The sequence below is a fragment of the Amblyomma mixtum genome, chromosome 3 (assembly GCF_055824585.1).
Source record: "Amblyomma mixtum isolate Tamu chromosome 3, ASM5582458v1, whole genome shotgun sequence".
Classification (NCBI taxonomy): Eukaryota; Metazoa; Arthropoda; class Arachnida; order Ixodida; family Ixodidae; genus Amblyomma; species Amblyomma mixtum.
This window is the reverse complement of record NC_143014.1, coordinates 397,873,783-397,901,385: the sequence shown is the minus strand read 5'-3', so window position 1 is coordinate 397,901,385 and position 27,603 is coordinate 397,873,783. Positions and strand designations below refer to the sequence as shown.

General features: G+C 46.5%; 1 protein-coding gene and 1 non-coding gene across 3 annotated transcripts in view; one reads left to right on the top strand and one right to left on the bottom strand.

Moving 5' to 3' along the window:
* Mp (collagen XV/XVIII-type protein multiplexin) overlaps positions 1-27,603 on the bottom strand; it is a 264,052-nt gene that overhangs the window by 93,864 nt on the left and 142,585 nt on the right. The window lies entirely within an intron of this gene.
* Positions 1,472-1,543, top strand: TRNAA-UGC (transfer RNA alanine (anticodon UGC)). The gene has a single exon. It is a non-coding gene; the product is annotated as a tRNA-Ala (tRNA).

The following is a 27,603-nucleotide window of genomic DNA, read 5'->3' as shown; positions in this document are numbered from 1 at the left end:
CACACTCCCGCCGGGGAGAAGAAAAACTGCCCGGCGGTGGAAAAACGAAGGAAATCAGCTGACACACGCCGTTTCTGAGTCGGTCCCCGTAAGCCCGGCTGTGCTCGGGGAGGATTTACCAGCAAGCGAGGCTGAAGCCATCCATCAGGAGCTCGAAAGAAGCTCGTTTGAATTACAAAGATGGTCTCCTCCTAGAGCGGGGGGGTCAGCCGGACAAGCCCCTCTGCCGAGAGGGACGCTGCTTACGACGCCGGAAATGAAGTCTTCGATCGGCAAGAGACGTATCATGCGTGAGGATATCATCGTCACGAAGCGTGTGAAACTTCCTCTTTGTTGGCGCTTTTTCCATGGCCATGGTTTCAAGAGCACTTGCTTCCCAGCGCTACGATGGCACCTTTCTCGGGAAGCTGCCGATAATTGTGAGACACAGCACAAAGGCGCGAAAAGGCGCTCGCCTAATTTTGTAGGATCGCTGAATCATGCGTGGCTTTGCCAACAGCGATCAGTCACACTTCTGCAAAGGGCTGGGAAAAAGAGTGTACTTGCATTAGCGCATTTATCAAATAGGAATAGCAATGGAAGATGGGGGCCTAGTTTGTTGTCGTTGTCTAGGATTTCATCACCATCATGATGATGATCTTCATCAGCCTGACTGCACCCTCTGCTGGACAGGGGCCTCTCCAATTAACCCTGACCTGTGCCACCTGCGGGCACCCTATCCCCACAAACTTCTTAAACTCATCCGCCCATCTTATTCCCTGCCGCCCCCTGCTACGCTTGCCTTCTCATGGTACCCAGTCCGGTATCCTTAACGACCATTGATTATCTTTTCTTCGCATTGAACGCCCTGCTAAAGCCTATTTATTCTTCTTGATTTTGACTGGTATATAATCAACCCGCGTTTGTTCCCTGACCTACTCCGCTCTCTTCCTGTCCCTTAACCTTACACCCATCATTTCCCTTTCCATAGCTCGCTGCGTTGCCCTCAATTGAAGTTGAAGCCTTTTCGTTAGCCTCCACGTGTCTGCCCCATAGGTGATTGCCGGTAACATACAGCTGTTGTGTACTTTTCTCTTGAGGGATATTGGTAAACTGCAATTCATGATCTGAGAGAACCTGCCATATGCACTCCACCCCATTCTTATTCTCCTAGTTGTTTCCCTGTCATGATCCGAATCAGCGGTCACTACCTTCCCTAAGTAGGCGTATTCATTTACGAGAGAGAGACAGACAGCGAGAGAAAGAGATACAGACACACGGCAGCCGAGTGCTCAGCAAGCAGATGCTCTGAGTGAAATGCTACTTTAAATGGCGAAAAGAAAAAGAAATAAAGTTCGCGCACTGGTCTCCAAGAAAAGAAAATCATTACGATAAAAAGGGCAGTTTTAAATAAGTGTTGTGTGTGTACATCTACATTCAATCGAGCTACTTTCAAGTAGTTTTATAAAGTTGCAGAAAGTGTTCAGTAAGCGGGGGTGTAGCTCAGTGGTAGAGCGTTCGCTTTGCATGTGAAAGGCCCCGGGTTCGATCCCCGGCACCTCCATGTTTTTTTTTTTGGCACTCTTCTGTTCCATATTTTCTTTTTCACCGGAAACATCGCACATTGTGATTTCAGCGATGAGGAGTCGCTTGCTACCAAATACAGAGTTTGGAAACACAGCTGCCGTAAGTATTAGATTGATAGATAGATACAGAGAGGGGGGAAAGGCAGGGATCTTAACCAGAAAGGATTCCGGTTGGCTACCCTGCACAGAGGAAGGGAATGAGGGGATTAAAGAGGGAAGAGAGAAGGAACAAATTGACACAGGTGCGCAGAGTGCAATTAGAGCTCACCGTTTTCGGGTTTTGTCTTTATCGGAGTTCGGGGTTGAAATTCTTAAAATTGTGCGCTATTTTTCGAGTTCTAATTCGGGTAAGAATCGGACTGTTAAAAAAGTTTGACAATGCGGGATTTTTTGCGTTATTTTCCGAGTAAATATAATTTCTTGTTAGCGCATGTTTTAGTGTGGGACAAGAAATACTCTCTTTTTTACCTGTTACTTTTACAAACAATAAAAAGCTTACACCAAGAAACTTCTAAGACCTGCTTCCTTTCTCATTTATTACAATTATTTCATTCCGTATTTCCGTCCCCGCCTTCAGAGTCTAGTACAGACACCTCCGTGTACAGACACGTCCGTGTCTGTACTGCACCAGCCTTCCTTTGTTCGTACGTTGCAAAAGCATTACACATCACTGCGGCCATTTGAAGCGCCCAGCCGCCTTGGAGCAGGACGCCGTTAGTGTCGGCAGCGCTTGATACAGTGTTGCCAACGAAACATTCCCTATGAGCCATTGTTTTCGCCCCTGGCTTCCGAAACACACTTTTCGAACTTACCCAGAGTATAAATCATGTGTTGAAGGATATTTAAAAGCATCAACCGCTAATCTAAATCTCTATTTAAGAGCAACTGCAAAACACCCGGCAGTTTCCGTACGGTGTCGTCAGTTTTATTCCTAAACTATTTATTCCTAAGCGTGGGTTATCGGGTTTTACTCAGGTTTAACCCAATGTTCAAGGAATCCACTCGAGATGCAAGAATCGGGTAAAACCGGGCTTTACCTAAGCGCGAAGGGCCCCACATATAATTGATGCAAGGAACAAGGATGGGCAGCATTTGCTATAGAGCAAGATGGTACGTCTAAGGTTTAAATTTGGGATGCGTAGAAAACATTGCACGCTGCTAGATGCGAAATAACTTAGGTTGCAACATTTTACAGGTCAAACTTCGAAAAATTAACTATTCAAGCTGCGAAATCAATAAAAATCGGCTCCATAGCTTCCCGCAGGGGCAGGATAACGAAGCGCAATAAAATGATGCGGCTTCAAAAGGAGTTGGTTAACTCGTGCGTTTTATTGCAGCCAGCCCTAATCCATAGAAATAAGGAAAAACGTTTCTGCCAATTATGCATTGTCTAAAGAGAGGTTATAAGCTAAGCGAAAAGATCGAAAGACATTTCGAAACCAGATTGAATACAACATTCCTCTACCTGCTTGTCACAGCCATATTACTCAGGAGACCAAGAAATAAAGGTAAAAATAAAATCATCAAGCTCAGTAAAGCAGCAAGGACCTTTATTCACAAGCTTCACTCACGGAGTTGTGGGGAGCAGAAAGAAGCTCAAACGTTTCGCAAGCTGCATAAACACACAAGGTAGCAACATTCAAAGCCGCCGCGGTGCCTCAGTAGTTTTGGCGCCCGGCTGCTGACCCGGAAGACGCGGGTTCGATCCCGATCGCATTTAGATGGAGGCGAAATGTTAGAGGCCCGAGTATTGTGCGATTTCAGTGCGCGTTAAAGAGCCCCAGGTGGTCTGAATTATCCGGAGCCCTCCACTATGACGTCTCTGATAGCCTGAGTCGCTTTGGAACGTTAAACCCCCATAAACCATAAACCAAGCCTTTTTGCAGAATGGCAGCGTCTGACAGACGGTTCGCCCCTGCACTATAAACCTAGCGTCCACTGCTGCAGCGGACCTGGCGGAGGAAACAATTCAACAGAAATAAAGAAAGCCCTCGCCAACCGGGTGAGCAGAGCGGACGCTGTTGTTCATCGCGATATGGTCGGAAGTAAAAATCAAGGCCATCTGCGGAACAACAAGAATTACATACGAAGCACTGACGTGCTACGTTACAACGCGCGCCGACGCAGGCCACATTTTTTGCCCACAATTGCGTCTGCATTGCAGAGCTCGCCTGGCTAACTATCTGGCTGAAGTATTTCGAAACATTTCTTTTCGTTTTCCTTTCATTCAATCCTCCGTCATTCGTAGTGGCTTTTCTGCTTTTATTTCCCTCGATTAAGCCCGGAATCCAAAAGCAGTTGGGTGGCTCTCCGAGCGACGTAGTTGCACGATTGTTCACCGGGACACAAGGCCTTGACGAATTGGTTCCTGGTGACGACACGTGCCGTTAAGAAGCAGCTGGCAAAGGTAGGCCGGCCTCAGTGGAAGCAGCGAACGATCCACTACACAGGCTAAGCAGAGTGCGTAAGCTCCGCCCACGGCTCTCCACCGGAATGCATCGCGAGTCGCGCGAAGGCAAAAGAGAAAATTAGAAAGAAAAGTGCGTGAACAACAAACGAAATAAACAAGTGATGGGCGGAGCTATATGGCTCAACAAAAAGAAAAGTGCCCGATACGGCGACTAGTGAAGGGGGGGCCCACAGGGCAACATGAAGGTCGCCACTGCAGCTGGGAAGCAGTTGCGAGCAATTTTTTCGTGATACCTCCAGCAGAGAACTTGACAGGCGTGCACATGTTCGCCACCTAGGGGGAACCAGCACCTGTGCTATGCATAGCCGGCCCTCCTTTAGGATGCGGCGGTGCGTAAGCAAAACAACAAATGCTGCCTGGCTTGTACTTGTCTATATATGGTCATGCATATGTTGTTACAGTTATCTCGTATGACAGGACACTTAGAGCGGAGCAGTGCTTTGCTTTCGGGCATATGTGCTCGAGTCTGCGAATGCGTACAGGGTCAATCACACTTAGAGGGAACACGGCTCTGCGTGGCCACGCACCTGCGGAGTGCCATTGCACCTAACCCGTTAACGAATCAATGCAGAGTGGCGCACGAGAAGAGGGACCTCGACGTGGTGCTTCGTGTCATCTGCCCCTTTGCACGGGTTTGCGACCAGCTTGGTCGCAATGGTGCTCCGCGTGTGCGCAGCCACGCGGAGCCGTGTTCCCTCTAAGTTTGATTGACCCTGTACATATGTCTTAAGTAGTTCCTATCTCTACGTTTTTTTTCTTTCTATGATCAATTCTGGCATTTTTTCCTCTCGCTAATAAACTATCGTGCTAGTTTTATAAAGGCCGGCCGCAGGTCAGTTGTCCGGCGGATATTCGGCAGCTTACGCGGTAGGGATCCTTCTTTTTCTTCGTTTCATTATTTTTAATCTCAACAAACTGCTTACTGTTCGCCATGACACAGTGAAGAAGCTGCGGGGAGCGTGCAGCCATTCTGACGCAGTTTTACTTGCACTGCTTCGGGAGTAATGTGCCAAGCTCTTGCATCGATTGAAATTATGCTTGCAGAGTGGAACAATTTTTTTTTTAGGAATAGACGCTCTGGTATTTTATGTTGACAGTGAAAGTAAAATGCAGCTTTCGTAGCGGTTGCACCATTTGCGATATCCTGTTGGCTCTGGTTCCGTGGCACTTCCGGACACTCCGAATATCACAGGGAGACTGGCAAGAACGCGCGTTCTGTTCGCACGTTCATTGGTACGGAATAGCTGTGAGTGGCTCCCAGTATGCTCCGAATAAGGACGTTCGTGACGTCACACCTCATTGTGTGCATGACGCCACGTCTTTATTAATTAACGGCGATTACCTTCGACTCCATATACATTGATATGATACATTTTTACATTCTGCACCATTCGGCTTTAAATTCGCCACAATTCGTCAAAGTCCGGGATGACGTGCCCCCGAACGGGTTTCGGGTGTCCGGTTAGTAGTTTGCGGAGTCTAGTGAGGCCCTTACAATTCGCATAAAAGATAGCCTTGTATTCAGCTCGCGCCTGTATTCAGGTTGCTGGTTTTACTCTGCAGTTTCGCTAATCCTTTAGTACAAGGAGGCGAAAAACAGCTTTTGAGGCTAGTACTATAGGGCCTGGTGGGAACTATACGAGGTCTGAGTCTGCGAGGCAGGCTCCTTCGATTGTGCACACTTCTCATTCTCGGCCTTCGGTCTCACTCTTGCCAGAATCGCGCTAAACCAAAAAAAACCCGGGAACAAAACGAATATGCAAGCGCGCACAGAATCCTCCAATTCGGGCATTCGACGTTTACGCGCCGAGACATGGTCGGAACAAAAAGAAAAAGAGGCGTTCAGGGCGTTGAGGCACACGGCAGGCGCTGTCTCGTCTTGGTGGGCGCGCGTGACGGGCTCGACAAGCGCGCGTCCGTCGCCACAGCGGGGAGCCATCGGCACAAGTGCGCGTGAGGAGCGCACGACGAAGACTTCGGTGGCCGTGACGCCGTTGGCAATTTTCTCTCACAGCACGGAAAGACTTGTTCGCCACGGTAAGTTGGCCTCTGAGGCTCTTTGCACTGTCGGTGGGGTCCAAGAAAAATGAGAGAGCAGTGCAAAAAAAGAAAAAGAAAAACGCACGCTGGGCATTGGCAGATTTAATATAGCCGTTCGTGCCTCAAGATACCCTGGAACCTCAAAGTGCCGCAATAATGAAAGGTATTCGGCACGCCCTTTCACAGCTCAGGCCACAGTAATAGGAGTCGCCTCTGTCAATTACGTTGTGACCTTATTATAGCAGTTTTTGAAACGATTTTAAGTATAACGAAGGGACTACAGAGTGGTTTCCAGGAAAAGTGAGGTCGTGGACCCGAAATAACAAAAGGACAAATAGACGTTTATGCAGAACCTGCGGCGCAGAGTAGGAAGAAAGTCTTTTAAATTAGATACATTCTTTACAAGTTTTCTGAAGAATTCACAGGAATTTTCATTTTTATTGCTTCATAACAAAAGCTGGTCATAGCGGAAAACTGATTCCCGCCAGCGTCGAGCGAGTCATTGGTGCTGAAAATTGAAAATAAATATAAATTAGCCTTAAACCCCACAAAATTATCAATAAATATTTAAAAGCTTCACACAACTTCAACTCAGCGTTTCGCTTTGAATAAGGATCGGCACGGGTCCTGCGGCACTGGTATTGCCTACCCCTCAATATTTACAAGATGGCTGCCGTACGAGTTGGCTTCGCGTCTACGCTCCTGCGTTCACCACAGATTAGATAGCAAGGTGAGTAAAGTACCTGGAGCACAATCTGAGAATGCTAATCCATTTCGCCAATACTATTTAGTGCTCACACTAAGAAGAGAGCGCGTAGTGAAAATGGCTATGTTTTCTCGGGGGCTAGTCGTCTCATGGTTCAGAACATATTATTTTTAAGCGCAACGCATGGAAAAGCACAAACAAGTAGGTGGGACGATCGCTTACTCACAACTGCCCATTTGAAAACACGCCTATATACACACATTCTTCAAGTATTTTATCTGAATGAACAACAAGCAAGACATCTGCGAACGTGTTGTCCGGAAATTTTTTTCTTTGTAACTGAGAGACACCGACGTGTCGCTGACTGATTCATCAGCTCTCTTGAGAATAAAAAATGCTTCCAGATCACGTGCCACAACATCACGACTTCTGCCGAAGATCTCGCTATGTCTTGGTTTACAATCTTGGTTGACCACTTTGGTTTACAATCACATTAAAACTGCCTCCATCTACTGCGACCAGTGCCTCCCAGACGGCGTGTAGTGACTAAAAACAAAGAACTCTTGCCGGTCGTTACAAAGCAGGTCGTTACAAAGCCGATGTCGTGTTTTCTGCCCTTTAGAGACAAGAAAATGGGCAAGAAAGTTCAGCAGAAACACACACGAAAGACGTAAGGCTGTTAGGTACACCATGTTTCCTGGTCATTTTATGCGGAGCGTGGTATGAAAGATTTAGTTCCCATGCGGCGCTGTCCAAACAGAGAGATGAATGAACACGTGGCTTAGAGAACATGACAAAACCATAATCGGAGATTCACTTTCGCATATCGCCATCCATTGTAGGGATTGCGGCAAGAGCAAATGTATGCCCGTGTTAACACTGTCATGTTTTCTTTTTTTTTACTGTGAAAGCACTATTTCACGAGGTTAAACCGGCTCACCGAGTTTGTGTGAAGCTTGACCTTGAGGTGTAAGCAGTGTGCTTACGATTCGCAATAGGTCACTTAGCATTTCGCTTGTAAATAACTCCCCATCAGGTTGACCGATACCAGGACTTGTACACATGCTCTGGCAATATTCCAAGTGGCGATGGTTTCGCTCACTATTTGGTTTCACTTGTTATTTTCAAGTTTTGCTTGATTTTTACCTGGCAAAGATACAGGGTCGGCCCAAAATTACCAGGCCACAGGGTCTGCTTTTGAGTACTATAGCCAAGCAGCCACGACACCGTCGACGCTCTAAATATCTGTAGAGGGTTGCAAAAGTATCGTTCTGACCTCTGACAGCCTTGATAGTTTTATCGGCATTTTAAGTGCCAGAATATACCAATGAAAAGCAGACCGCGTGGCCGGGGACTTTTGACCAACCCTGTAGGTATTCTGTGCCAACACATAGGTGAATGACTAGTCAGAGGATGCCGTATCTGTTTCTAAGCAGGCTGTTTTTTTTTTTGCGAAGAGCGTTTTTAAAGTGTTACTGCGAAAAGTGCAAATTGCTTCCACTTGCCTGTGGAGTAGAGAAAAAATGAGAGTGCAGCAGGAAAATTGGCTCTTCAAATTGATTACAGCAAATGACAGTTTTTCGGAGATGCAGGTAGCAATATAATAAAAAAATGTCTAATATGTCAAGGTCGGGTTTTGCAGAGCTTTGTTCCATATGAGTTGCCACTCTTTTACTCATACCTTGACAAAAATTCTGCGCTGATTGGCCTTCCAGCTTATTTGTTTGAGGAAGTGGGTTTTATAAAGGTGTGCAGCGAATCTCGGTTGTATCGACCAAAGCGATTGAAGCAGAGACCAAATTTAAATGTGTCGCCACTGCTGAAATAACCACATGCGCGTAAACCATCCGCCATCATCAAACAAAGCATTGCTCTTCAGGCTTTGCGGAATTTCCGTACTGCACGCTGACAAAAAGGCGCAAGGTACAGCGCTCAGCACACAGTGTAATAGATTTATACTAGGAATCATACAAACAAACAATATCTGTTACTTATTAAAAAAAATTGATTGGCAATATCTGAGACGCACACAAAAAGTAAAAAAAATTGAAACATATCTATTCCGCTAGTAGGAGAATAAAATATCTATAATATATGTTTCGTGCGCTACTGTCACTTTTTGTAAAACTTCCGGATGGACTGATAGTTCGGGTATTATACCGGCAACCTAACTCATCGGTGACGTTTTTTCTGGGAAACTTTGAAGCTGTCCTTGCAGTACTATTTCGTGCCCGTTACAATGCAATCGTTGTGGGAGAGTTTAATATTGAGCTATCATTCGGCAGAAAAAAATAACTATACCCTTCTCCTCGAATCGTTTGTTTTGCGTAATCTCATCTCAGACCCAACCCATATACCAAGTACCTCAAGCACTTCAATTGACTTTGCACTATGCAACATTGACACAGGTGTGCGAACTGTCACTTGTGCTAGGCTGATTGCTGACCAGTCAACCATTTTCATCGTAACTGAAAAAATCTGCGTAAGCGAAAACGGACATTAAAGAGAAAAATTATTACTAAAATAAATCATGCCTTACTGCGTACAATACTTGAACAAACAATTCTACTTTCACGTATGACATGGGCGTCAATACTGAGTTCAAACAATTTCTAGCTCTTCTAGAAACCGCTATTAACCGTAACTCTGCACTGCCCACTAGAAGATACAGCCAGCCTACATCTGTCTGGATGACAGCTGGTATCTTAAACATATTTGAAGAAAAGGACAAATGGTGCCATAAATGGAAGCAACTAAGATCGAACGACTATTATCTAAGCTTGTTTAGGCGCTACTGCAACTTATCTGTCTCTCTTATGAGAAACAGGAAAAAAAGTATATTATTCGTCACTTGTACAGCAGACTCAGGGTAATACGTAAAAAATGTGGGACACAGTCAACGACGCCATCGGCCTTCATTCAAGAGTGGATGTTCTGCCTGAATCAGCTGATAAAGATATGGCTGAATATTTAATACTCATTTTGCCTCCATAGTGTCCTCGTTAGCTTCACAGATACACATTGATGAAGACTCGCTCAGGATGTCTGAGCGAGCGAACAATACTTGAGCATTACCTCACATATCTATACAAGACATAGTAGCAGCGGTGAGCAGCCTCTTAGTAGGCAAGATGGCAGGCCATATAGTACCTGTGAGACTTAGGTTTGGTTTATGGGGTTTAACGTCCCAAAGCGACTAAGGCTATGAGAGATGCCGTAGTGGAGGGCTCCGGAAATTTCGACCACCTGGGGTTCTTTAACGTGCACTGACATCGCACAGTACACGGGCCTCTAGAATTTCTCCTCCAAAGAAATTCCAGCCGCCGCGGCCGGGATCGAACCCGCGTCTTTCGGGTCAGCAGCCGAGCATCATAACCGCTGAGCACCATAACCTGTGAGACTTATAAAAATCATAATAATGCGAAAATATTATATAGCTCAATTGTGTCCGCAGATCTTGTACTCAAAATGTGTCCGCAAAATCTGTTCACACGATGACGTTACTCTATGTGAATGAATGTGTAAAAGTTTAATATTATTGAGTAATAGACTAATGGTGTTGTATGCTGTGATGAATAATGATGTCGTCACAGCGTTAGTTAGCAAAATCAATTGAGAAAGTAATGTAATTAGGACAAATGAGTTAATCAGTAAAGTTGATAATAACGAAATGATAAACGATGAATTCATCACTAACTAGCGCGACTAATTAAGCGAAGTGATTAGTGCGCCACGCGACAAGATCACTTTCATAAAATGAAAGCCACGTAACATGATGACTTACAAAATTTAGACTGATGACACCACTCCAAAGTCACGTTACAGGATAATGCCAAATTTTGAGAGTGATGACGTCGCACCAAAGTGATGTCCTCACACCCGCGCTGAGTCACACTCGATGCCGCGTGCAGACAGGAGAGAGGAAGAATGATGGAAAGAGACGCGCGGCGCAAAACCGTGTCCGCCGAAGCGACGACGCTGCTTTGAGCAACAGATACCGCAGGTACAGACGAAATCCCAGCGATGTCATCACTGGCTGACCTCAGTGTGGTCGCAGTATTCCCGAATACTTTCGCATCAAACTTTTGAGCAACCGTTCGTCCTACAGCATTCCGGGTGGTGTCATAGCATTTCTTCTTTGCACATAGCTTACATGTTTTAGTCAAGTTGGAGGCTAGCTTGCGACAGGGGTTCGGACCAACGACATACGCACCTTCAGTTGCATGCTTTAAGGCGCGGTTGAGGATCCCGAGATGTAGAGATCTCAGAGCTACTGCGTCCTTTACTTTCCTCACAAAAACCTTTCCTTTCCTCAGAATACATGCTTTCACATTACTCCTCGTAAGCAGACTGAAGTGCCCTCAGAATTTTGACATCTTAAGTAATTTTTATTGCATCTTTTCAATAACATAGTGAAAAGCGGAGTGTATCCTCGTGAACTCAAAGCCGCTAAAGTCACTGCTGTTTCCAAAGGCGGAAAGCGCTCCACACTGTCAAACTACAGGCCAATTTTGGTATTGAGTGTAATTAACACAGTGTTTGTAAAGGTGCTTTGTAAGTGAATACACAAGTTTTTAACTAAGTGGAACATCCTCTGTCCTAATCAACATGGCTTCCGACCACAAAGATCCACTTCCACTGCGGTTGTGTTCCTAACGCAGCTCTTAAAAACCGCATTACATAACAATAAATTAGCTGTTGTAGTTTACTCACACATATCAAAAGCTTTTGACACGGTTGACCATCCGTTATTATTGCAGAAAACGGAAACTTACGCTTTGAGGGAGAAAACTGATTATTTAATCCACAGTTACCTTTCCGAACGGGAGCAATGTGTTGTGGTTAAAAACAATATTTCAGTTCCCGAAAAAATCGCACTAGGCGTGCCGCAGGGCTCTGTACGCTATCACGCCATATCCTTAAAAGGACTATGCGATAAATTAATTGAGATTATGTAAAGCAGACGAGAGATGACACAGCTTTTATCCCGTCACCCTCGCCACACCTCGTACATGCCCTGTATTTGTTGAGTGAAATAAACTGAAACTGAGACAGGCATTCCCTCACTCGCCACCCCAGTGCACGAATATTTGAGGTAGCATCAATTAGAACGAAGATATAGACGATTAAAAATTACGCTCCTCCTCCCCCCCTCAACTCCTGCACGCGGGGCACCAGAAAAAAAAAGAAAACAGCTCTGGGACTGGGCCCTGCCCATGAATACGTCATTCGCTGACATTAGGTTAGCAATTTCTGGTTGTTCGCACCCAGCACCCCAGCAGCAGCGTCGGCAGCATCTCTCCGGTCTCTCTTCGCCTTCCTGGATTATCGCGAGTGGCTCCGGACTCCTGACAGAAAGAGGCGGCAGAGGTAAATTGAAACCACATGCGCGAAGGCAATGCCTAGCTGCTCGCGCTTGCCCGAGGGGGTCGCGCGGCGGCACGAGCAGGCGATTTTCACGGCTACCGGAAGCGTGCCCACGACGTCGTGGCTGCCGTGGCTCCAGCGAATGACAGAGTGTGGTGGCCTGTTGACGTCACGGTACTAGTGATATCTATTTTCACGATTTTAGTTTCAAAATCGGTCACTACGAGGACGCCAATCGGCCCGCGAATTTTAGAAAACACAGTTTTTAAAAATTCACAATGAATTTCCGGCTCAGTTCCGAAGACTCATACTTGGTGTGAATGCTTCTTAGCACCATTTCTAAGCACTGAAAACATTTACAAGCGACTTCCAATTCATTGCACAGTCCCTTTAAGGCGGAGCTTAAGTGGCCCCTCCAAGTTTTCTTCTTTGCAGCGAGATATTCCTTTAGAATCGGTTTATGAATATACACCCCGACAGGCCCTGGACTTAGAAACACGAATCAGGCTAGTTGTGCACTGAAGCTGAAAGAAGAAAAATATTTAGTTGTGTTCACAGGTGCTGTTCGTGCTTCATGCCGGCCTGACTGTAAAGTCCTTTTGCAACATACTGAATGGCGATGCTTGGCCAGAAGCGGCCAGGATTGCCCAGAATGAGGCATTTTGAGCCATCGTTCAAATCGAATGATTTGATTAATTTCGTCGGCGTTTAATGTCCAAAAGCGACTCAGGCTATGTGGGACGCCATAGTGGAGGGCTCCGAATAATTTTAACGTGCACACTTTAACAATCACTCATACTGCACAGTACACGGCCCTCTAGCATTTCGTCTCCATTGAAATTCGGCCGCTGAGGTCGGGATCGAATTGAACGATTTGAATAGGCGCAGTAAGGAAAGAGTTAAACAGGTTTTTCCTCGAGGGTACTCTGAACGCCATCATGGTGCAAGCAGCCCAATGACTCTAATTCATTTGCCAGCCATGAATAGACCCCTCAACGCTTTGAATGTCCAACATTCTAGGACAGAAATTTTTAAAACTTTATAATTGTAAGATATTCTTATGAAAATATTGAAGGCAATGGTCCATTCCTGTGATATGTTGTAAAGCTTTCTTTTAAAGTGTTTCCATCGATCGCATGAAACAATGAAGAAGAAAACCAACGTGGAACGCTTTTAGTTTCATCAAAGCGTGGCTAGAAAAAAAAAAACGCAAGACTGCCGTCGGGTGATATGCGGTTATATTGAATTTTATAGTGAAATCTTCCAATGTATGAAAAAATTGCGTTTCTAAAAGGTTGCCTGTTCAAAAATGATTTTGTCCAGAATTGTTGGGCATGTTTCCTCTTTAAAACATTTAGCACTAAATAGCAGTCTTGACCTTCACAGAATAAATTAATCCGCTTGATTCAACCCTTACATGCGATATTCGTCGAGCAGTACGACTGCATGATGAAAAGAAAGAAACATATGCACGTCTCAAATGGATATATTAGGTAAACTGTTTTTCTGCAAAATTTTGGCGCAAGAAAAACTCTGAAGAAAATGAAGAAAAAGCTTGATTGGTTTGATTGGTATGTTAGGGTTTAACGTCCCGAAGCAACTCAGGCTATGAGGGACGCCGCAGTGAAGGGCTCTGGAAATTTCGACCACCTGGGGTTCTTTAACGTGCACTGACATCGCACAGCACACTGGCCTCTAGAATTTCGCCTTCATCGAAATTCGGCCGACGCGGCCGGGATCGACCCGCGTCTTTCGGGTCAGCATCCGAGCGCTGTAACCATTGAGCCACCGCGGCGGGGTAAGAAAAGCTTGAAGTAACATTTTTTTTTCCAGACAAAAAGAAATATTCAGCCTAAGTGAAGAAAATTTCTGCATCCTGACGAGAGTTGACCCATGATTTGCTATTTTTACAAAACAGTCTGTTACTGTGCATGCTGAGGGGGCAAGTGTCCCCGGGAAGCAAGCCCCCATGTGGCGCCAGCCATTGTTTAGAAAGCGCTCACTGACCCTGACGGGAAAACAGATATTCATAACTCCATACAGTTACCGCAATTCTTCAGGCAGGCTACACCACGACTTCGAAGCCAGTCGAAAGAGCACCTATAGCAGAAGCGATGGCACTGGTCCGAGCCTTCTGCATTTTTTGCGAGTATGCTTTTGCAGGCTAGTTGGTGCCTAAGCATTCTGGGTTTTTTGCGCAAAAGACACGACACAAAAGAAACGAGGTAGACAGGACAAGCGCTTACTAACAACTCAGGTGTTTATTGCCGGAACATTTGCTTAAATACAGCAGCTGCTCTTATCAAACAACAAGAGGGAAAGAAGAGTTCTTCACATACATACATATCAGATCAGCACACATCCCATCATCGCACGAGTGAATGCATGCTTCGAGCTCTAATTCTGCGCAAGATAACTGATTTCTTTTTTTGAGAGCAAAATTGAAGGATTGCTGACACACGAGTTACCAGATTTTTCTATCTCATTAGCCTCAATTATCTCTCTTCCAAGTTGTGTGTTGCACCGGCGCAGTACTGACGTTTTTTCGAGCGCGGGAGCGCAGTTGCAGCAATCTCGAATATGGTGCAATCATTTTGATACCTGAATTGTTCCTGATATCTCTTGCGTGCTCCCTCAGCCTTTCATTAAGGCACCTCCCAGTTTGGCCAATATACTGCTTACCACAGGCAAGCGGTATCGAGTACACAACGCTCTTTTTACAGGCCACGAATCGCTGCTGGTGTCGCTTCGAACAAGCGACGGCCGCATCCTCCGCATTCACTCTCTTGCAATTCCTGGAGAGTTTTTCTGGAGCGCTAAAAACCACTCTAACACCAGCCCTAGCACCGATCTTCCTAATATTATGCGAGATTCCGTGAATGTACGGAATAACCGCCACTTTCTTCCGGTCAATTTGATCGGGTATGCTGGCTGATTTCTTCAGCAGGTTCTCGGCAGTTGATGCCAGCAAGGCCGGCTGGCAGCCTGCGCTCGAAAGGCGCTGCAACTGGACGTCAAAGCTGCGTCCTACCAAATGCAGGTAGGACTTGCTCAGAGCGTTGGAAAGGCACGATTTCACACTGCCTCGTTTTACGGCTTTGGAGTGTGCCGAGCTGAAGGGAGCAGGGGCTTGTTGCCTCTGGGCTCGAAGGCCCAACATACGTGTTCACTTGAAAAATGAAGCCCTATATCTAAACACCTGATGAAATTATCTTCCGGTAACTCGTGCGTCAATTCTAATGGTGCTAGGCACTCTGCAAACGTCGTCAGATGCTTATGTACACTAGCCGAAAAAGATTCTTTGTCGCAACCCACGAACACATTGAAATCATCAACAAATCTAAAAACCTTTAAAACGTTAGTGTCGCGAAGGCAGTCATGCAGCATCTTGTCACGTGTCGCTAAAAAGATATCACTAGAATTGACGCACGAGTTACCGCAAGATAATTTCATCAGGTTTTTAGATATAGGGCTTCTTTTTTCAAGTGAACACGTATGCTGGGCGAGCCCAGAGGCAACAAGCCCCTGCTTCCCATCAGCTCGGCACACTCCAAAGCCGTAAAACGAGGCAGTGTGAAATCGTGCCTTTCCAACGCTCTGAGCAAGTCCTACCTGCATTTGGTAGGACGCAGCTTTGACGTCCAGTTGCAGCGCCTTTCGAGCGCAGGCTGCCAGCCGGCCTTGCTGGCATCAACTGCCGAGAACCTGCTGAAGAAATCAGCCAGCATACCCGATCAAATTGACCGGAAGAAAGTGGCGGTTATTCCGTACATTCACGGAATCTCGCATAATATTAAGAAGATCGGTGCTAGGGCTGGTGTTAGAGTGGTTTTTAGCGCTCCAGAAAAACTCTCCAGGAATTGCAAGAGAGTGAATGCGGAGGATGCGGCCGTCGCTTGTTTGAAGCGACACCAGCAGCGATTCGTGGCCTGTAAAAAGAGCGTTGTGTACTCGATACCGCTTGCCTGTGGTAAACAGTATATTGGCCAAACTGGGAGGTGCCTTAATGAAAGGCTGAGGGAGCACGCAAGAGATATCAGGAACAATTCAGGTAGCAAAATGATTGCACCATATTCGAGATGGCCGCAACTGCACTCCCGCGCTCGAAAAAACGTCAGTACTGCGCCGGTGCAATACATAACTTGGAAGAGAGATAATTGAGGCTAATGAGATAGAAAAATCGGGTAACTCGTGTGTCAGCAATCCTTCAATTTTGCTCTCAAAAAAAGAAATCAGTTATCTTGCGCAGAATTAGAGCTCGAAGCATGCATTCACTCGTGCGATGATGGGATCTGTGCTGATCTGATATGTATGTATGTATGTGAAGAACTCTTCTTTCCCTCTTGTTGTTTGACAAGAGCAGCTGCTGTATTTAAGCTAATGTTCCGGCAATAAACACCTGAGTTGTTAGTAAGCGCTTGTCCTGTCTACCTCGTTTATTTTGTGTCGTGTCTTTTGCGCAAAAACCCCAGAATGCTTCTGCATTTTTATCTGCATGTTTTGTCCCCTCTCCTAGCATTAGCAGTCACGTATCGTGCTCATTTAGCGGCGATGTGCTGGCATCTGCCTTGCGTCTGTTAGATGTGAAAACAGGATACTTATGCAAATCGTAGCCTTTAACAAAAAAGGGGTGAAAAGGGAACGCGAGGAAAAACGCTGTGCAAACATAGCTTGACAAAGCCAGATAGTCTCCCCGCCCCAAGGCAACAGTGACAAGACAGTTTATGTAATCAGCATAACATAATGACATGCCGATAATAATATTATTGGTAGTAAAAATTCGGTCCACTGCTATTCCTCGGCTGATAATTTATTTTGCCGCTGTGTCCTCCTGCTACCACTACCTGGTTCATCATGAACTAACAAAGCAACGTTTGAAAAAAAAAAAAAAGACAGGAAATGCGTTAAGGTGGCAAATGCTGCGTGAAGGCGTCTGAAACAGTTCGCTGCCCTCGGGCATTTCTCTGTCAGCCTCCTTTAACGCCTGCTGGGCTCCGTGGCAATGAACGCGCCGAAGGACACCAGGCTTCGCGGGTTCTTGAAATGAGACTCGAATAAGTCAAATTAACTCCTTTTTTCCCGCGCGTGTACGTAGTTTACCGAGAGGTCTACGGGTAAGTACACGGCAATAAGCGGAAGCTGCGTCCACGTGGGCCGGTCCCCCTCGGGTATGCGTAACTGACGTGCCTCATCTCGTTTTTGTCATGTGTCAAATGAAGCGGAAAGGGCCTTTATGCAAAGGAGACAACGCTCGTGCCTCCGCGCAGGAGCGAAAGGCACCGGAGGTGCGCGCAGCGTGCGTTCAATTTGCATCTACTTGAGCGGATAAGACAGGCGCGTTTTATTTCCGCCGGGGCGATTCTGAAAAAGCGGCCAGATGGCGCTGTCGCTTTTCATTCCTCCGCCGTCGCCACTGCGGCGGCGCCCCGAGCACGCATCGGGCCGGAGCTGAAGGGAGATTCTCCCGGCCTCGCACACCCGGCCCACGTGGGGTTCATCGCATGAAACCAGCGGAGAGCGTTTTCCCTGGTCGAAGGGAAGCTTCCGGCCGACTCCCCATCAGCCACCGCTTGAAACTTCCGCGCCAACATAAGCTCGGAGAGGTAATGATGCCGGTGAACAAAGGAGCTCCCCCTTTATTTGCATGAGAGGGCGTTGCAGGACATATTTCTCGCAGGCCTACGTGATCCAGATATAACTTTCATAATTTGCGCAAAACTATCAAGTATTAAACTTGGAGGCCGCGCATCTAAAATCTCTAGTGCGTTGACAGGAACCCGTCGCGAATGATATACCTGCGGCTACGTCGAAAGAAAGCAACGCGCATGCGCAACGGGAACTGGGGAAGAGGTGAGGGCCGCAAGCGAGCCCTTCAATACTTATTTTAACCAAGCTAAGCTCCTCTTGCATCATCATCATCATCATCAGCCTGACTACACCCACTGCAGGGCAAAGGCCTCTCCCATGTCTCTCCAATTAACCCTGTCCTTTGTTAGTTGCCGCCACTGTATCCCCGCAAACCTCTTAATCTCATCCGCCCACCTAACTTTCTGCCATCCCCTGCTACGTTTGCTTTCTCTTGGAATCCACTCCGTTACCCTTAAGGACCAGCGGTTATCTTGCCTTCGCATTACATGCCCTGCCCAAGCCCATTTCTTCCTCTTGATTTCAACTAAGATGTCATTAACCCGCGTTTGTTCCCTCACCCACTCCGCCCGCTTTCGATCTCTTAACGTTACACCTATCATTTTCCTTTCCATAGCTCGCTGCGTTGTTCTTAACTTAAGCTGGACCCTCTTTGTTAGCCTCCACGTTTCTGCCCCATAGGTGAGTACCGGTAGGATACAGCTGTTGTATACTTTTCTCTTCAGGGATATTGGTAAGCTACCATTCATGATCTGAGAGAACCTGCCATATGCGCTCCACCCCATTCTTATTCTTCGAGTTATTTCCCTCTCATGATCCGGATCTGCGGTCACTACCTGCCCTAAGTAGACATATTCTCTTACTACTTCCAGCACCTCGCTACCAATGGCGAACTGCTGTTCCCTTGCTAGGCTGTTGAACATTACTTTGGTTTTCTGCATGTTAATTGTTAGCCCCACCGTTCTGCTCTGCCTGTCTAACTGATTGATCATGCTTTGCAGTTCTTGTCCTGAGTGGCTTAGCAAGGCAATGTCATCAGCGAATCGCAAATCACCTAGGTATTCTCCATTAACGCTTATCCCCAACTGTTCCCATTCCAGTCCCAGGAATACCTCCTGTAAGCAGGCAGTGAAGAGCATTGGCGAGATTGTGTCTCCCTGCCTGACACCTTTCCGTATTGGAATTTTATTGCTGACTTTATGGAGAACTATAGTAGCTGTGCAATCGTTATAAATATCTTCCAATATTTTCACATAGCGCTCTTCTACACCCTGATTCCGCAATGCCTGCATGACAGCTGAGGTTTCCACTGAGTCAAATGCTTTCTCGTAATCAATGAAGGCTATATATAGGGGTTGGTTATATTCTGCGCATTTCTCTATCACCTGATTGATAGTGTGAATGTGATCTATTGACGAGTATCCTTCACGAAAGCCTGCCTGATCATTTGGTTCACTAAAGTCCAAGGTTGTCCTGACTCTATTAGCGATTACCTTAGTAAATACCTTGTAGGCAACGGACAATAAGCTGATTGGTCTGTAATTCTTCAAGTCCTTGACGTCTCCTTTCTTATGAATTAAGATAATGTTAGCGTTCTTCCAAGCTTCTGGTACTCTCGAGGTCACAAGGCATTGCATATACAGGGTGGCTAGTTTTTGTAGCACAATCTCTCCTCCGTCCTTCAACAAATCTGCTGTTACCTGATCCTCACCAGCTGCTTTCCCTCTTTGCATTGCTCCTAAGGCTTTCTTTACTTCCTCCTTCGTTACTGGCAGGATGTCCCATTGCTGTGCTCGACTGCCTCCCTCAGTAACTTGATGATTAGATTCGCTACTGTATAGATTTTTGTAGAACTCTTCGGCTAATTCAACTATATTATCCATATTGCTGATGATATTGCCCTGTTTGTCTTTTAGCGCATACATCTGGTTTTTACCTATGCCCAGGTTTCTCCTCACTGATTTTAGGCTACCTCCGTTCCTTAGAGCATGCTCGATTTTCTCTATGTTAAACTTTCTTATGTCGGCTACCTCGCGCTTATTTATTAAATTCGATAGCTCTGCTAGTTCTATCCTGTCTGTGGAGTTAGACGTCCTCATGCTTTGACGTTTCTTAATCAGATCTTTAGTCTCCTGAGATAGCTTGCTGGTATCCTGTCGAACAATCCTACCACCTACTTCTGCGGCGCACTCTGTAACGATAGCTGTAAGATTATCATTCATTGTTTCAACACTACGGTCGTCTTCTTCAGTTAAAGCGGAAAATCTTTTCTGCAGCGACATTCCGAATTCCTATACCTTCCCTCTTAATGCTAACTCGTTAATAGCCTTTCGCTTCACCAGTTTCCTCCGTTCCCTCTTCAAATCTAAGCTAACACGAGACCTTACCATTCTGTGGTCGCTACAACGGACCTTACCGAGGACCTCCACATCCTCTACGATGCCAGGGTCTGCACACAGTATGAAGTCTATTTCATTTTTAGTCTCACCATTGGGGCTCTTCCACGTCCACTTCCTGTTTGCTCGTTTGCGGAAGAAGGTATTCCTCTTGCAAGAAGCTTTTAACAAAAAACTGATGAATTAGAGTTACGTTTCAGTCGTTAGCCCGTTTGGGTCAACTGACTCAACGGTAGTGATCTCCATTTCGTAAATGAACGAATGCAGACGGCTAAGGAGATAGCGACAAAGCAGCACGCATAAAACGCACAGCGAAAAAACTTCGTGCCTGTCTCGCTACCAAGGGTAGGTGTAAGCATGGAATGTATCGCAGGAAAGGCGCAGCCTATTTCAGGGCGGCTCATAGATGGCGGTAGCTGCACACCGGTGTTGTCCAGGGCGTTTTGCTTCCGTCATCACCTGCTTCTGTTCTTCAAGCTCCTTGCTTGCTTTTGCGGCTTGAGGAGCCTCCGCCATGAGCCACATTTCTGAGGTAGATAGCGCGTCGGGATTCCTGGTCCTTTACATGCTGGGCAACGCCCTCGGCATCCTTCGCTGCTTTCGCTTTTTGAAACGCCATAGCACTCGCGCCCGCTCTACATCGGCCTTGGCGACGCGTTTGGTCGCCTTGGCCGCCTTCACACCTTCCTGTGCGGGTACGTAAAGTTGCCACTGGCGACACAGGCAAACCTTTCTATCTCTGTGGCCACTGCGGCAACACTACTACATAGCGCCGAGTATCTGGAAGCGTAGAACGCATGGTTGAAATAGACGAAGGTGACTATTCCGAACACGAAGCGTGAGAGGCAGCGGCGGGAGCCAAGAAACGAAAGTGCTCTGTTTGCGCCTGGGCTGGTTTGACTCCCGCTTGGAGCTTTAAGCATGGTAGAGTTTTGTTTTTCTGCTGGACCCCACACGGACGGAAAAGTTTGTAATGTTTCAGACAGAGGTTCGGCTTCATGATCGGCCTCAGATTCGCTGCGGTTTCCGGACGACGTTCCTCGTAGTTTGCCGAGAATGTGAGCTTATAGCGTTTCATATTTACAAATTGCGGAATGACGGCGGATGAAAAAAAGAGAGCGGCGAAGCAGCATGCGCGAACGTCATGGTTGTGACTCCGGTCGCGGCGCTTCTGTTGAGAATGAACACCAAATGCGAAAACGCCCGTGTACTCGCTGCATGGTAACGATGGTAGAAAAATCCAGAGCTCACGAATACGGCGTGCCTCGTAGGGAGGTAGAAATAAATCAACGAATAACGGAAACAGTCAGTTTTTCTTCATCTGTGTTGGCCTTGGCAGGAGATTCAATGCTAAAGCGGACACTGTAAACGCACGGGTTAGGCAAATCGGTTAATCGAACGTTTTAAAAGAAGAACCTAATAATGCGGCTGAATATCTGATCGAAAAAAAATTATTCTATAGCGTTAAAGGAAAGGTCGCAAGACGCGCGAGATTGTGAAACACTGTAATCCTGCAGCGAGTGTGACAGGCAAAGTGTAAGAAAGCGCCTATCCTGTGTTAATTCGCACTGTCTCCGTTTTTAACGCTGTCGCATTGCGAGAGCATTATTCGTTTCTTCACTCTGCCCGTGAATAAAAAGGCGGCATTAACACCAGCCTGTTTCAGAAGCGTCTAAGTGTTATTTGTGGTAGACACGATAAGCACCGTGAAAGGTCCCATAAGGGCTGTTTTAGAGAGGCGCGCCCACCTATCAACAAGAATTGAAGCTGGCGATCATATATATACATATATAGATATAAGGGCTCTCCCTTATGTATATATAAGGGAGAGCGGTAGACATGCTCTGATCTGCACGTGTGCGGTGTGCAAGGACAAGGCTTGGCGTTGCTCTTACTTTCTACTTGAGTTTAAGTTGGTCCAAGATGGCAAAACAGTTGAGTCGGTAGAATACACATCAATTCTGCGTAGGATGTCGCAGGCCAATATGGCACTGTTAGAGACGCGCCCGGTGGTGAACGTCTGCGTACCTTTTTTTTTTTTTTTGGAACGGGGGGACTTCCACGGCTTTTGTGCCAGAAGATGCGGTAATAAAAAAGATCTCGTCAGGTAAGAGTGTGGAATGAGGTTTTTATTTTTAGCATCATTTCAAAACGCGGTCTTAATCGCGCCATCCCAAGCTTAAAATGCACTAAATCCTCAGTGGCACAGCCCTCTGAATGCACGAACTCACCGTTAGGCTTTTGGCAGCATGACATCGTGTATTAAACTCGCTGCCTCTTGAGGTAAATGAACGTGTGGCGCCACACATCCCTCACAGTATCCGCGCGTGCAATGAAAAGAATGTCGTCTATCATGCAACCGCGCTCTTGACGCCTTCTCTGCTGCCGCCGCACGGCACCCTCGGACGCTGCTTTCCCTTAACGGAGAAGCCGTGCAGATTCTTCGAGTTCCATCACAGATGCAAAGTCGGGCACCAATAACGGCTGTCGCGACACATTTCACGTCGGCGTGCGCGCGAAATTCGCCACAAAACTGCTGCGTAGCTCGGGGCCTGCAGGGCAAACGTCAGCTCCCGCACGTTGAACAACAGCCCCGCGAGACGCACTGACACAGAGGGCGTGTTCAGAATTTTCACGCAGTGAAAGAAGGCGGCAACGGGAGCATCGACCAACAAACATCCGCGGCCTCCGATCGGCCAGCCGCTTGCCTCTGGGCGCGCGGAGGGAGCTCACGTCGCCGCCTGCCCGGACCCATCGATATCGTCCCGAGATCAGGGCACGGGATTTGGGCCGCGAGACACGGCCTTCCCCCGGCGCTCGTCTAGAGTCCCCGATGGGATTTAGTCTCCCATCCTTGGTTGGATTGAACCCGAGTCCCGCTGAAGCCGCTGTTTGTTTTTTCTTTTTAGGTTGAAAGACGCTGCAGGGGACTCGTGGGCTGGGGCTTCTCACGCTCCGAATCACACGCAGTACAACCTCGTCAAAGCGTGGCAGAGTCGCAAAGCGCTATCGCTTCCGTCCGACTAACAGACAATGCTATCGGGGTGAGTGAGCAAGGCGATAAAGTTCAGATGCGGTGGTGGTGCCCGCCGCATCGCATTCAGTGCCCTGCGTATACAACGGACAGTCCACAAGCACGAGGATTCCAGCTACCTAATATCGCAAAAAACACACACAAGACAAAATGTAGAGCATGCAAGGAATGTCGTAGCACAGACGTGTATATAAGCACATACCGGGAGTTCAGCACCAACCCTCCGCAGTAACATGCAAGCATGTGGTCACCCTTGCCTGTTACGTTCGCACTGCGCATAAACGTATCATTCTAAGCGATAATGTGTGGGCCCTAAAAAGATGTGCCGAAGAATTGCATTTGCGCAAATAGCCGGTTGCGACATTGTAGCTATCGCAAAAAAAGACAACAGACAGATAAAAAAGAAAACGACGGGACACAGCACCATCTGTAGTCCTAGCATCAATTGCGTAAATAGGGCGCACCTAAACAGACGCCCCACTAATTCTGCCAGATAAAAAAGCAAAAGAAAAATGCTCATAATGCCAGGGAATTATTTCGATTAGCAAATGTGTACACACTGCCATGGCATCTTTGAAAGCGAAGGATTTGTTCGGTGGGTAGGCATAGACGTCTTCTCGCACAGCCGGTAATCGAGTTTGAACGACAGCGGTTAGCGGGCAGGAAAAAAAACTCACTCAACGCCACGTTTCCGGTCCCTGCAAGTTTCCCCTCAAGTCCCTCAGCTCCACAATTTTCGTATATGAGTACGGTGCGATGCAATCAAGTTTAAGTTTCATCTAGCACACCTAAACCTAATTAAGGCTCGAGACACTCATAAAGAATGCAATAAAGGTCGCCCTGGGCATACTCTCAGGAACAGGAAATAATATGCTCAGGCAGACTGGCCAGCGCTGCACTGTAGAACTAATTTGAGAACTCATTTCAATGCCTGCCATAGTCTAAATGTGTCTGACAAATTATAACATTCTTAGGTTACGCAGTTGGAAAAGAACGAACACTATGACAGAAACCCTGTCTGCGGAACACCACGCGAATTATACTTAATTCGTATCCTTACATGACAATATGCACGCAGGAAAGAATGTAGAAAGGAGAAGGCTTAGCGCATTCTACCACCGAAAGCTTATCAGCAGTGTTCCGAAAAAAAAAATAACTTCAGGCACCTTGTTTTACGAACAATCATCAGTCGTGAACAAGCTCACTGATCGAAGGCGGCGTAAACACGAGGTGAGGCTGAAGTCTAAGCTTTGGCCGCAAGATCAAGCAGAGTCGCCACCCTGCGGCGCAGAAGGGAACCCTCGTTAGTCTGGATGTCCGCTCGCGTCGTCTTCTAGTCAGCAGTTTACGTGCGCACGTACGGCACACATTCCTGGCGACTCTTTGTTTCGCGGTTTTAATGCGCTCCTATTACTTGTACGCCTGTAATGAGTGAAATGTGAACACGGTATCATGCTACACTGCAATGAGGGCAATTATTGTCCACATCGCTGATAATGACATCGCTGATAATGCTGGATAATGACATCCACCATCCGACTTCGGCACTTCAGATTCCTTGCCGCGCGTCCTCCCAAACAGAGGGACGGTGGCGTTGCTGTTTGAAAGCAAAACGATCAGGTCGCTGTCGTTATACAACCGAGTGCCCCCGCCCAGCGGTTGTATATTCCCGTGCGTTATGTTTGGAATCTGACGGGTACTGACACAAGAGTGCGAATGAAGACTGCTGCCAAGCAGAATGCAGTGTGAGAGAGCCATTTTCTGCCCTCTGCCTGAAGGATTAATATGCTTAAGTGTCTTCTTCTCGCTATATTATTGTAGCGAAAGCTACATTGGCCACGAACTTGCGATTGCGCTGTGGCGGTGCTCAGAGGAGGCACAGAGACCTGCCTTGAGCCGTTGCCTAGCAACCGCCGCAGCTGGCGGACGCCCCGCGCTCGCCGCGCCATCTGGCATGACGTCACACCGCGCGCCTTGCTGCGGAGCCGCCGCCGCCGTTTGGTATGACGTCACACCGCTTGCCCTGCTGTTGCGCTCGCCTCTGCTCACTTCGCCAGCTGTGTCGCATGCGTGATAACAAGCTTTTGCTACGCATATCCTTGCATAGCCGAGCTAAGCCACTGCCAGTTTTTCGCTTTTGAAAGATACATGTAAAGCGTTTAAATATTATTTTTAGCTGGTAAATATGAAGGCTGCCGTGCATCCGCCACACTGCAGCAGTGAGCAAAATTTGCCATCAAGAACTGGGCAAACGTTTGAGGATCCAAATTATGCCCAACACATTAAATGGCGCCGCTAATATTAGATGGTCAAACTTGATAAATGCATGCCAATGTCAGGCTAGTAACGTTGCTATTGAGGTAAGAGTTAGTGCTCTCTCCAGAGCAAGCCGGCTGTTTCTGACAAGGAAAAATTAACAGAAGAATATGAGCAAAATATGTGACATGTAAGTCTGTGGATAGGAATATAATAGTTTTTAATATCGTACGCACTTAACTATGTCGCTGTCCTCGTTTCATGGCGGTGTTCACTTGGTGAAGACAAATAGATCTTGATAGTCGCATGAATACGATGACAATGCCCTTCTTAACGAACAGTGCAATATTTTATTTTTATTATTTAAAATACACCTCAAAAGCGCAAGGTTTGGAGTACTACATAAAGGGTAGCTCTGATACATCAAAAGCAAATCAAATACATCACTTATTACAGGAGTATAATATTTTTTCGATGAATATCTTAAAATGCTGTGGATTTGAGTGCACCACTGCATCGGCGGGAAGATCATTCCACTCTAGTCTATTGCAGTATAGATGAAAAAAAAAATTCTGGGGGGCACTTTGCTCTTACTAAAGTGCGATGAGGCGAAAGCCACTTCCTCTTCTTTTGCTGACCTGGTTACTGTGGTGATGACGTCATAGGTGACGTCACGCGCATGCACTGGCAGCCGCCAGGGTGGAGTCGGAGCTGCGGTCGACGCTCCATATATAGACTGTGATGATGACATCATTGGTGACTTCACGCGCATGCGCAGTACATTTCCAGTTACGACATACCACGGCATTTGATGACGTCATCAGTTTTCTTATCTGTTTTTATTATTTTTAACTTCGAATTAATTAATTTTAATTAATTAATTGATTCCATGTTACGATGTATTATGTAATGTGGATGATGTCATCAGGTTTTATTCATTATTGTGTACTATTATTGTCTTGGTCAATTTTTAATTATTAATCTTAATTAATTTCGTTTACGACAAACCACGCCATGTTGATGACATCATCAGTTTGATTGACAGCTAGGGTGGGACAACTTCTGCGGTGCACACGCCCAACTGTCATGAGCCTTAAAGGCTTTCGCTTTAAAAGAGAAACGATGCAAAGTAGTATGGGCAGACGGCGGGTATACACTTTTGGTGCAGCTGACACGGTGCGAAGTCCGGTGAGAAGGCAGGATGACGGAGTTGGATGGCTGTGAATGATGAAATTTATGGGAAAGGCAAAAGTCCTGAAAATTTACGTCGATTAACGAGAACAGGCAGGTTAGCTTGAAACTTTAGATTAGATACACTAGTGAAATAGCTGTAGTTCGAGTACATAAATCGGCCAGCTCGATTATGGACTGATCCAAGAGTGTTAGGAAGAAATGATTGATGCAGGTCTAAAGTAGCGCATGCGTATTGTAATTTCGGTCGAACAAAGTTAGATAGGCCATTAGTTTTACAGAGGGGAAGGCGAGTTTAAAGTGACGGCGGAGAAAACCAAGAGATCGGTTGTCATAGTTGGTGACTGCTGATATGCGACTGGACCAAAGTAGATCGTGGGTTATTTTAATACCTAAGTACTTGTAACAAGGAACACGGGCGACTACCGAATCGAAAATAACGTAACTGGGTGGCTTGTAGGCGTGTTTTAGATGGAAGGATATGAGGGATATTTTATCAGTTTTGATAGTCAATAACCATTTATTACACCAGGATGCAACGAGATTTAGATCATTCTGCAATGCGGTTTGTCAGTAGTGCTACAGATGGGGCTATAAATTACACAGACATCTGTGAGTTATGTTTTGCCTAAGATTGAAGTCACGGTCCAATAATTACAATGCCGAAAAAAACTTCATTTCTGAAACCTAATTGCAGGAAGTTCCTGAAATTTGCTTCGCACCGCTGTCACTCGGCCTAATTTAGTGCCGTTTTCAACGCTCGCGTTTAGAGTCAATTAGCTATTTATTAGTTTACCTACAGCGCCACACGGTAAAGTTCACTGACACTGGCTGCAAAAGCACTTGCTTCGTAGTGAGTTAATCAACTCAGCACACTCAGCTGAAACAACCTTCACACTGTGCACACAAACAGTCAGTTTTCCTGTGGGCCT